Raw genomic sequence first — 11,632 nt, 5'->3', positions numbered from 1 at the left:
AGGAATGCACTTTTCACATCCATTTGATATAAATTGATATCATGATGGTTAGCATAAGCAAGTAATATGCGAATAGCCTCAAGTCTAGCAACAGGTGCAAAAGTTTCATCGAAATCGATTCCTTCAACCTGTGTGTAGCCTTGAGCTACAACTCGTGCCTTATTCCTCGCCACAAGGCCATTTTCATCTTGCATGTTGCGGTAGATCCACTTTGTGCCAATGATATTGTGCTTGCGAGGATCTGGACGTTTGACCAGTTCTCAGACGTTATTGAGCTTGAACTTATGTAATTCTTCTTGCATAGCTTGAATCCACTCGGCCTCCAGAAATGCTTCATCTACCTTAGCGGGCTCTGTGATAGAGACAAAAGCAAAGTGCCCACAAAAGTTAGATAAATGTGAAGCTCTTGAGCGTGTGAGAGGACCTGGTGCTTCAATGTCATCGATGATCGTCTCAATTTGCACTTCTTTTGCAACGCGAGGATGAGCTGGTTGTCGTCGAGGAATTTGATCAGCATTTTCTTCAGCACCATTTTCTTCAGGTGCCTCAGCTCGACGTTCTTCACGTTCTGGAATGAATTCTTCAGCAGATTCTTCGGTAGGGATGACATCCTCAGTAGCCTTGAACTTGATAGTTTCCTCAGGTGCTGGTTCATCTATCACAGAAGTTAGGTGCTCTCTTTGTGAACTTAGTTTCATCGAACCTGTGACGCCCCCGATTTGACCGTACACTAATCATGCACGCAAATGTGTACGATCATGATCAGGGACTCACGGGAAGATATCACAACACAACTCTACAACATAAATAAGTCATACAAGCATTATAATACAAGCCAGGGGCCTCGAGGGCTCGAATACAATTGCTCGATCATAGACGAGTCAGCGGAAGCAACAATATCTGAGTACAGACATAAGTTAAACAAGTTTTGCCTTAAGAAGGCTAGCACAAAGGTAGCAACGATCGAAGAGGCAAGGCCTCCTGCCTGGGACCTCCTTACTACTCCTGGTCGTCGTCAGCGGCCTGCACGTAGTAGTAGGCACCTCCAGTGCCGTGGGTGTCGTCGTCGACGGTGGCGTCTGGCTCCTGGACTCCAGCATCTGGTTGCGACAATCAGGTAGATAGGAAGGGGGGAAAGAGGGAGAGAAGCAACCGTGAGTACTCATCCAAAGTACTCGCAAGCAAGGAGCTATACTACATATGCATGGGTATATGTGTAAAGGGGCATATCAGTGGACTGAACTGCAGAATGCCAGAATTAAAAGGGGGATAGCTAGTCCTGTCGAAGACTACGCTTCTGGACATCTCCATCTTGCAGCATGTAGAAGAGAGTAGATTGAAGTCCTCCAAGTAGCATCGCATAGCATAATCCTACCCGGCAATCCCCTCCTCGTCGCCCTGTTAGAGAGCGACCACCGGGTTGTATCTGGCACTTGGAAGGGTGTATTTTATTCAGTATCCAGTTCTAGTTGTCATAAGGTCAAGGCACAACTCCGGGTCGTCCTTTTACCGAGGGACACGGCTATTCGAATAGATAAACTTCCCTGCAGGGGTGCACCACATAACCCAACACGCTCGATCCCATTTGGCCGGACACACTTTTCTGGGTCATGCCCGGCCTCGTAAGATCAACACGTCGCGGCCCCACCTAGGCTCAACAGAGAGGTCAGCACGCCGGTCTAAACCTATGCGCGCAGGGGTCTGGGCCCATCGCCCTATGCACACCTGCACGTTGCGTACGCGGCCGGAAGCAGACCTAGCCTAGTGGCGTTCCAGTCCAATCCGGCGCGCGCCACTCAGTCGCTGACGTCAAGAAGGCTTCGGCTGATACCACGATGCCGGGATACCCATAACTACTCCCGCGTAGATGGTTAGTGCGTATAGACCAAATGGCCAGACTCAGATCAAATACCAAGATCTCGTTAAGCGTGTTAAGTAACCGCGAACGCCGACCAGGGCCAGGCCCACCTCTCACCTGGGTGGTCTCAACCTGCCCTGTCGCTCCGCCACAAAGATCCACTTGTGGGTACTCCTACGAGCCGACCCGACTTTAGTCATCACATGTGTCATGTATGTAGTATATAAGTATATACCCGTGATCTCCGCCCAGGTGATCACGGCCCGATAGTATAGCACAGCAGGCGGACAAGAATGTAGGGCCACTGATGGAAATCTAGCATCCTATACTAAGCATGTAGGATTGCAGGTAAGGTAACAACAGTAGTAGCAAGGATAGGCTATGCATCAGGATAGGATATCGGAAAACAGTAACATGCTACACTACTCTAATGCAAGCAGTATAGAGAAGAATAGGCGATATCTGGTGATCAAGGGGGGGGGCTTGCCTGGTTGCTCTAGCAAGTAGGAGGGGTCGTCAACTCCGTAGTCGAACTGGGCAGCAGCAGTGTCGGTCTCGTAGTCTACCGGAGAGAAGAGGGGGAAGAAACAGTAAATACAATGCAAACATAAGCATGACGATGCGTGACATGACAATGAGCGGTGCTAGGTGTGTCCTAACGCGACAGTAGGGGGTACCGGTGAAGGGGGGGAACATCCGGGAGGTATTCCCGATGTTTCGCGTTTTCGGACAGTCGGACCGGAGGGGGAAAGTTGCTAGTTTGATAGGTTAGGGAGGTGTGGTGGATGAACGGACTGCGTATTTGGATTCGTCTCGTCGTTCTGAGCAACTTTCATATAGAAAACATTTTCATCCGAGTTACGGTTTAAAAGATATGAATTTTCAAAGTTTATTTGAATTTCTGGAATTATTTATATTCAGAAAAATGAATTATGACGTCAGCATGAGGCAATGCTGACGTCAGCAAGTCAACAGGTCGGCTGACCAGTCAAACCAGACAGGTGGGTCCAGTGGGACCCACATGTCAGCCTCTGTTAGTCTAATACTTAATTAAACTAATCTAACAGTATAATTAGAGGGGTGGGCCCCACATGTCAGTGAGTGATTAGTTAAATAATTATTTTTATTTATAAAACATTTTCCTTTTCTTTATTTTTGCGGCGGGGCCCGCATGTCAGTGACTGGGCCTGCCCAGTCAGCAGTTGACTGGGTCAACCCAGTCAACTGGGGCCCGTGGGGGCCACTGGCAGGGGCACTGGGGTGGCCCCAGGCCTGCCACGTCGGCGGCCGGCGCCGGAGCAACGCCGGCGACCAAAACGCACGGCGGCGCGCGCGGGAGGGGGCGCGGGTTTCACCCACAGTGGGTTTGCGGGGGCGGGGCTGGGCGCGTTCGACGCGGCTCGACGTCGCGCGTCCAACGGCGGTGGTCGGAGGGGCTGGAACGGCCGGAGACGACCGCTACGAGCTCGCCGGCGGCGAGGTGCTACGGGTGCCCAACGGAAGCTGCGTTAGAGCGCACGAACGGCCGAACTAAGTAGCTAGGCGGGGGCGGCATGGTGCGGTCGGGCTAGTGGGCCTACGCCCGTGAGCTCCGCGGCGTGGCGATCGGGCGCGCGTGGGGGAGCAGCTACGGAGCGCGAGCGAGCTAACGGAGAGGGGGAGGAGATGCGGGAGCTCACAGCGGAGCTGTAGGGAGTGGCAGCGTGCTCGGGGAGGGCGCGGGGTAGCCGGAATCGGCGACGAACGACGGCGGCCGTAGGTTGAAGACGAGCTCGGGGAGGCCGGTGCAGAGGCGCTCGGCTCGTTCCCGAGGGCGTAGTCGACGTAGTCGACGGCGGGGAGTCGTTCGGGCACGTCGTCGGGGCGATCTGGGCACGGTGGCTGCGAGTTCGACGGTGAACGGCGGCGAGCACGCGCGGGCAGAGGGGATCGAAGGGGAGAGGGAGGGGGATCTGGCGGAGGGAGAGGCGCAGAGGCCGAGGGAGTGAGCGGGGTGAGTGGGAGAGAGGCCCGAGGAGACGGGGGCCGCTGCTGCCCTTATCCTCTCCGGCGTCGGTGCCGGCGAGGGGGTCGGGCGGGAGCGCGCCCCTGTTCCGACCCGGTCGGGGGAACAGGGAAGGGGGCGAGGGAGGAGAGGTGGGCTGGGCCGGGGTCGGGGGTGCGGGGGTGCGGCCGGGGGTTCGGTCCAGGTGGGCCACGGGTCCAGTGGGGGGGTGGGCTTCTCCTATTTTTTTTTCTTTTTCTCTGACTGTGTTCTTTTTCCTGTTTTCTTTTTATTTGTTTATTTTCTTTTCTGTTTTATTTCATTTAAAAGTATTTAGGTATTTTATAAAAATGTGTTTTCTCCACCATAATTACCAATGTAATATTTGGCACCCACTGAACATTTTTGTTTGAGTTTTTGAAAACTTTTATTTTTCACTTTAATTATATTTGAAGTTTGAACTAGGAGTTTGAAAAGGAAGGTGATTCAAATGTGATCAGCCCTGTTTAGCAACATGATTAGCTTAATCACAGGGAGTTACTGTAGCATGATTCTCAGGGTGTTACAAATCTCCTCCACTACAAGAAATCTCGTCCCGAGATTTAGGAGGTAGAAGGAAACAGTGCCGGGTATTCTTCGCGCAGACGATCCTCTCGTTCCCAAGTGGCCTCATCTTCAGAATGGTGCGACCACTGGACTTTGAGAAACATGATCGTCTTCTGACGTGTGCGGCGTTCAGCTTGGTCGAGAATGCGGACCGGATGCTCCTTATAGGAGAGGTCTTGCTGCAATTCGAGCACTTCATGATCCACAGCTCGGATTGGATCCTTGAAGCAACGGCGGAGCTGTGACACATGGAACACATCGTGAACCTGAGAAAGGTTCGGCGGTAGCTCCAGTTGGTATGCCACTTTTCCACGCCTTTCGAGAATAGTGAATGGGCCAATATAGCGAGGAGCTAGTTTGCCCTTGATCCCGAAGCGGTGAGCACCCTTCATAGGTGTGACTCGAAGATAAGCCTTTTCGCCAGGTTGATAGACCATGTCTTTATGATGACGGTCATACTGACTCTTCTGACGTGACTGAGCAGTCTTGAGATTCTCGCGAATAATGCGGACTTGTTCTTCGGCATCTTGGATAATATCCGGACCGAAGAGTGGACGTTCCCCAGTTTCTGACCAGTTCAGAGGGGTTCGGCACTTTCGTCCATATAACACTTCGAAGGGGGCCATCTTCAGACTAGCTTGATAGCTATTATTATAAGAGAACTCTGCATACGGGAGAGATTCCTCCCATTTCTTGCCGAAGGAAATGACGCAAGCTCGAAGCATGTCATCGAGAACTTGATTGACGCGTTCAACTTGTCCTTGCGATTGAGGATGAAACGCAGTACTGAATGACAGATGAGTTCCCATAGCTTCTTGGAAACTTGCCCAGAATCTTGAAGTAAATAAGCTGCCACGGTCTGAGCTGATAACCAATGGAATACCGTGCAGTGAAACAATCCTGGACATATAGAGCGTTGCCAACTGGCTAGCAGTGATCGTTTCTCTGACCGCCAGGAAATGTGCAACTTTGGAAAGCCGGTCAATGACGACAAGAATAGCATCATTACCTTTCTGTGATTTGGGAAATCCAGTGACGAAGTCCATCTCAACATGGTCCCATTTCCATTCAGGAATAGATATAGGTTGCAGGGTTCCAGCAGGCCTTTGATGTTCTGCTTTGATACGACGGCAAACATCACACTCAGCAACATAACGAGCAATGTCTTGCTTCATATTAGACCACCAGAATCTCTGACGGATGTCTTGGTACATCTTTGTACTACCAGGATGGATACACAGAGGCGTATCATGAGCTTCTTTCATAACTTCCTGTGTCATATCCAAGTTTTTCTCTGCACATGGCACCACTAGGCGGCCCTTGAAGTATAGGGTGCCATCTTCAGCAATGGTGAAGAATGAGGGCTTTCCTTCTGCAAGGTAGCGCTTAATCTTGTGGGCTTCAGAGTCATACTTCTGTAGCCTTTTGATGCTGTCCTCGAGAGATGGTTTAGCAACTAGGGTATTGAGAGACCCCTGGGTAACAACGTGGAGGTTCACCTTGCCAAACTCCTTAGGAGGGGGAATGAGTGCACCCGAAGGAACAATATGGAGGTTCAGCTTCCTGAATTCTTCAACAAGCGAGGGCTGAACTTGTGAACCTGAAGGTGGTTGCAGTAAGACTTGCGGCTCAAGGCATCAGCCATTACATTAGCCTTGCCTGGCGTATAGGAAATACCCAAGTCAAAGTCTGCAACAAGCTCCATCCATCTCTGCTGACGGAGGTTCAGATCTGGCTGAGTAAACAGATACTTCAGACTTTGGTGGTCGGTGAAGATCTCGCAACGATTACCGAGAAGGTAATGTCGCCACTGCTTCAGCGCATGAATGACAGCAGCAAGTTCGAGGTCGTGAACTGGGTAGTTCTCTTCGTGAGGGCGCAATTGTCGAGAGGCATAAGCAATCACTTTGCGGTCTTGCATTAGGACACAGCCTAATCCTTGACGGGAAGCGTCGCAGTAAATGACGAAGTCCTTCTTAGTATCAGGTGGAGCTAGAACTGGGGCAGAGGTCAACTTGTCTTTGAGTTCCTGGAAACTTTCCTGACATTTGTCTGTCCATTGGAACTTGACACCCTTATGCAACAGGTTAGTCAGAGGCCTGGCGATCTTGGAGAAGTTCTCGACAAATCGACGGCAATAGCTGGCGAGACCGAGAAAACTTCTGACTTGCTTAACGTTCTTGGGAGGAGTCCAATCAAGAATAGCCTGAACTCGCTCGGGGTTGACGGCAATACCATCCTTAGAGATGACATGCCCAAGATAGGTTACCTCCGGCAGCTAGAATTCACATTTGGAGAACTTGGCATATAGTTGATGTTCTCGTAGCTTTTCCAGCACAAGTCGAAGATGTTCCGCATGTTCTTCTTCGTTCTTGGAAAATATCAGGATATCATCCAGATAAACCACGACGAACTTGTCGAGGTAATCCATGAATATGTAGTTCATCAGACGAGAGAAGGTGGCTGGAGCATTGGTTAAACCGAAAGACATGACGGTGTACTCGTATGAACCATAGCGAGTCACGAAGGCGGTCTTTGGGATATCCTCTTCGCGAACACGGATCTGGTGGTAGCCCAACCTCAAGCCGAGCTTAGAGAACACTGACGAACCCGCCAGTTGATCATACAGATCATTGATCCGAGGAAGAGGGTATTTATTCTGAATGGTAGCTTGGTTTATAGGACGGTAGTCTTGAACTAACCGGTTTGTCCCATCCTTCTTCTTGACAAAGAGAGAAGGTGCTCCCCAAGGAGAGCAACTTGGGCGAATGAATCCTTTGCGAAGAGACTTGTCGATTTCCTCCTTAAGCTCAAGGAGTTCATGCGGCGGCATTTTGTAGGGTCGCTTGGCTATAGGAGTGGTGCCTGGTTTCAAGTCGATGATGAATTCGACAGCTCTAGCAGGGGGAATCCCCAGAAGTTCTTCAGGGAAGACGTCGAGGAATTCACGCACGACGGGAATGTTTTCAATGCCCTCGAGTGGTGCAGCGTTCAATGCATTCAATGCATAGAGCCTTGCCTCGGCATTTTGCACCAGATGGGCTTGGTAAGTAACTATCTCATCTGAAGGGTGTAGCAGATGGACGGTCTTAGTGGGGCAAACGATTGAAGCAGTATGCGCTTTTAACCAATTCATTCCCAGAATGAGATCAATGCTACAGGACTTCAGTACGATGGGAGAGACAAGAAATTCCAGTCCTTCAATTTCAACAGTAACATCGTGACTAACCATAGTGGTTTGACATTGGCCCGCAGGGGTGTGTACCACTAGCGGAGTGTTTATCTCTTCGTAATTAATGCCATGCAGGAATGCAAATTCTGCTGATATGAATGAATGGGATGCTCCTGTATCAAATAAAACGGATGCTGGTACTGAATTTACGAGGAGTGTACCCATCACAGTAGCATGCTGGTCTTGAGCTTCGCTGAGATCAACGTGGTTGGCATGAGCATGACCATAAGACTTAGCATTGTTGTTGCGGGGCTGGTTGTTACCACGGCCAGCTGCTGGAAGGGCCAGTTGATTCTGGTTCTGATAGCAGTTCCTGGCAAAGTGACCCGGTTGACCACACTTGAAGCACAGACCATTATCGGGAGTGGGAACAGGAGCCACAGGTGGGGGAGCTGGTAGCTTTGACTGCCTAGATGGTGGAGGAGGCAGACGCGGTGCAGCATAAGATTTCCTGGGAGCAGGTGCATTTGGACGATACATGCTGTTCGGGATCCATTTCTTACGCTTCTGTGAGGGCGAGCCCGAAGATGAGCCCGTGTCACGGTTGCGCCTCTGAGAGCTCTGGTATTCCTGCAGACCAGTCTCGACATTGATGGCCTTATTCACCAAGGTGGCGAAATCGGCGAAGTCATGCACTAGAAGTGCGAGCTTGATGTCAGCTTGTAGTCCATCTCGGAACTTCTCCTGTCTGCGTGCATCAGTTGCAATGTCTTCTTCAGCATAGCGGGACAAGTCCAGAAACTCCCGCTGATAAGCTTCGACAGTTTTGTTGCCTTGGGTGAGGTTGCGAAACTCACGCTTCTTCCGGTCCATGACTCCCTGAGGAATGAAGCGGGCACGGAAAGCAGCTTGGAAGTCTGGCCAGGTGATGATTGTTCCAGCTGGCAGAGTACGCCTGTGGCTGTCCCACCACTGAGCTGCGGGTCCCTTCAGAAAGAAGGAAGCAAAGTTGACATAGCTGGCAGGGGCTACATCAGCAGACTCCATCTCATAGGTGATGTCACGGAGCCAGTCATCAGCATCCAGAGGCTGAGTTGAGCTGCGGTAGATGGTTGGGTTGAGGCGTATGAAATCTTGAAGAGTCACTTGGGCTGGCTGCTGGTTCATATTGGGGCGAGGAAACTGAGCCATCATATTTTCCATGAATTGGCGGTTCAGTTCAAACTGTTGGATCATACCAGCCATGTACTCAGGTGGTGGTGGGGCATCGCCACCACGACCACGACCACCTGGTCTAACCATCCTGCTAATATATAACAGGGGTAGTTCAGCATTGAGAAAATTTGCAATGACAAGAATCATTCATGATGAAACATGCATAATGAAAGGAGCACGATAGCTACTACATAGTAGTCGGCATAACTTTACAAAAGGGGTCATGCATAGAGTTCGGTACATCGAGTTCAGTACATAGGCTAAAACACCATAGGCGGCACACAGGCTCGCGGCGACTGCAACTAATACTAACTAAGCAAGACTACATCAGTCCCAAGAGGTACTGTGGAGGTAATCGTAGCCCGACAGCTGGTAGTGAGGCAACGGATAGCCCTCCACGTCAGCAGACTAGGGGCCGCGGATACTCAGGTGTAGAGCCCGACGCTCAGGTGGCAGAAGAGGTCCAAGTGCGGGAGAGTAGCCTCCCACCTCTGGCCAACCGACACCGTGGGGCATCACGGTCCTGGCTGGGTAGATCGCAGTACGCGGTACCTGTCCAGACCGGACAAAGGGGTGCAGCAGCGTCAGAGCACGGAAAAGGTGCTGACGGGTGGTGTACATCTCGTGGCGAAGAGCTCGGTTAGCTCGATCCAGCGCATCAGCATGCAGAACCAGGTGCTGATGGTAGAAGGGCTCTCGGGTGATAGTGGAGTAGGCAGCAGTATAGTATCCCTCCGCACCAACATCAGAGGCGATAGCAATGTGCCTGAAAGGGGAGGTGTCCAACTCCTGATACTCTCCACGAAGACGTGTCAGAGCAGCATAGGCAGCATCATGGACAGCCATATCGATGGTCACACCAACACCATGTGCGGTGTGCAGCACAGTAGTGGAGTCGTACTCCCGAGAGTAGAGGTGGACGATGGCACGGTACTGCTCCTGGTTAAAATCCTGGTACTCCTCGTAGACGGTGTACTCAGGGTGCCAGCGATAACCCAGATAGGTCATCATCTCAGCTAGCACCGCAGGTGATCCCGAGGCACCAATGGCCATCGTGTGGCGAACGACCTGCCTCGTGGGTTCCATCTGAAAGCAAAAGACGTTTCAAAGGAGTCAAATGCCAGTGTGTGTATTGTTCAAAATACTACTCTAAGAAACAACTATGGCTTATCCAACTTTGGGGTGAATGTGGTCACGGGATCCTAGTGTTAGAGTTAGTAAATTCGTTTAACCCGAGTAGAAGAGAGTTCAGAGTCCCAGAGTAAAGGTCGAGGAGTAAAAGATCCTAGTACCACCCAATGGCGACGTGGGCCCGTAAGACACACAACCATGTTAGTAAGATGTTTTGTAATGTCTACACTCGACTTCGGCCAAGGAGTGTGGATAGGGGGATTCCTACAGGCAGTCGGCTCTGATACCAACTTGTGACGCCCCCGATTTGACCGTACACTAATCATGCACGCAAATGTGTACGATCACGATCAGGGACTCACGGGAAGATATCACAACACAACTCTACAACATAAATAAGTCATACAAGCATTATAATACAAGCCAGGGGCCTCGAGGGCTCGAATACAATTGCTCGATCATAGACGAGTCAGCGGAAGCAACAATATCTGAGTACAGACATAAGTTAAACAAGTTTTGCCTTAAGAAGGCTAGCACAAAGGTAGCAACGATCGAAGAGGCAAGGCCTCCTGCCTGGGACCTCCTTACTACTCCTGGTCGTCGTCAGCGGCCTGCACGTAGTAGTAGGCACCTCCAGTGCCGTGGGTGTCGTCGTCGACGGTGGCGTCTGGCTCCTGGACTCTAGCATCTGGTTGCGACAATCAGGTAGATAGGAAGGGGGCAAAGAGGGAGAGAAGCAACCGTGAGTACTCATCCAAAGTACTCGCAAGCAAGGAGCTATACTACATATGCATGGGTATATGTGTAAAGGGGCATATCAGTGGACTGAACTGCAGAATGCCAGAATTAAAAGGGGGATAGCTAGTCCTGTCGAAGACTACGCTTCTGGACATCTCCATCTTGCAGCATGTAGAAGAGAGTAGATTGAAGTCCTCCAAGTAGCATCGCATAGCATAATCCTACCCGGCAATCCCCTCCTCGTCGCCCTGTTAGAGAGCGACCACCGGGTTGTATCTGGCACTTGGAAGGGTGTATTTTATTCAGTATCCAGTTCTAGTTGTCATAAGGTCAAGGCACAACTCCGGGTCGTCCTTTTACCGAGGGACACGACTATTCGAATAGATAAACTTCCCTGCAGGGGTGCACCACATAACCCAACACGCTCGATCCCATTTGGCCGGACACACTTTTCTGGGTCATGCCCGGCCTCGTAAGATCAACACGTCGCGGCCCCACCTAGGCTCAACAGAGAGGTCAGCACGCCGGTCTAAACCTATGCGCAGGGGTCTGGGCCCATCGCCCTATGCACACCTGCACGTTGCGTACGCGGCCGGAAGCAGACCTAGCCTAGTGGCGTTCCAGTCCAATCCGGCGCGCGCCACTCAGTCGCTGACGTCAAGAAGGCTTCGGCTGATACCACGACGCCAGGATACCCATAACTACTCCCGCGTAGATGGTTAGTGCGTATAGACCAAATGGACAGACTTAGATCAAATACCAAGATCTCGTTAAGTGTGTTAAGTAACCACGAACGCCGACCAGGGCCAGGCCCACCTCTCACCTGGGTGGTCTCAACCTGCCCTGTCGCTCCGCCACAAAGATCCACTTGTGGGTACTCCTACGAGCCGACCCGACTTTAGTCATCACATGTGTCATGTATGTAGTA

This window comes from Aegilops tauschii, chromosome 4 (genome assembly GCF_002575655.3).
Source record: "Aegilops tauschii subsp. strangulata cultivar AL8/78 chromosome 4, Aet v6.0, whole genome shotgun sequence".
In the NCBI taxonomy this organism is placed as follows: Eukaryota; Viridiplantae; Streptophyta; class Magnoliopsida; order Poales; family Poaceae; genus Aegilops; species Aegilops tauschii.
Note: the sequence above shows the minus strand (reverse complement) of the source record.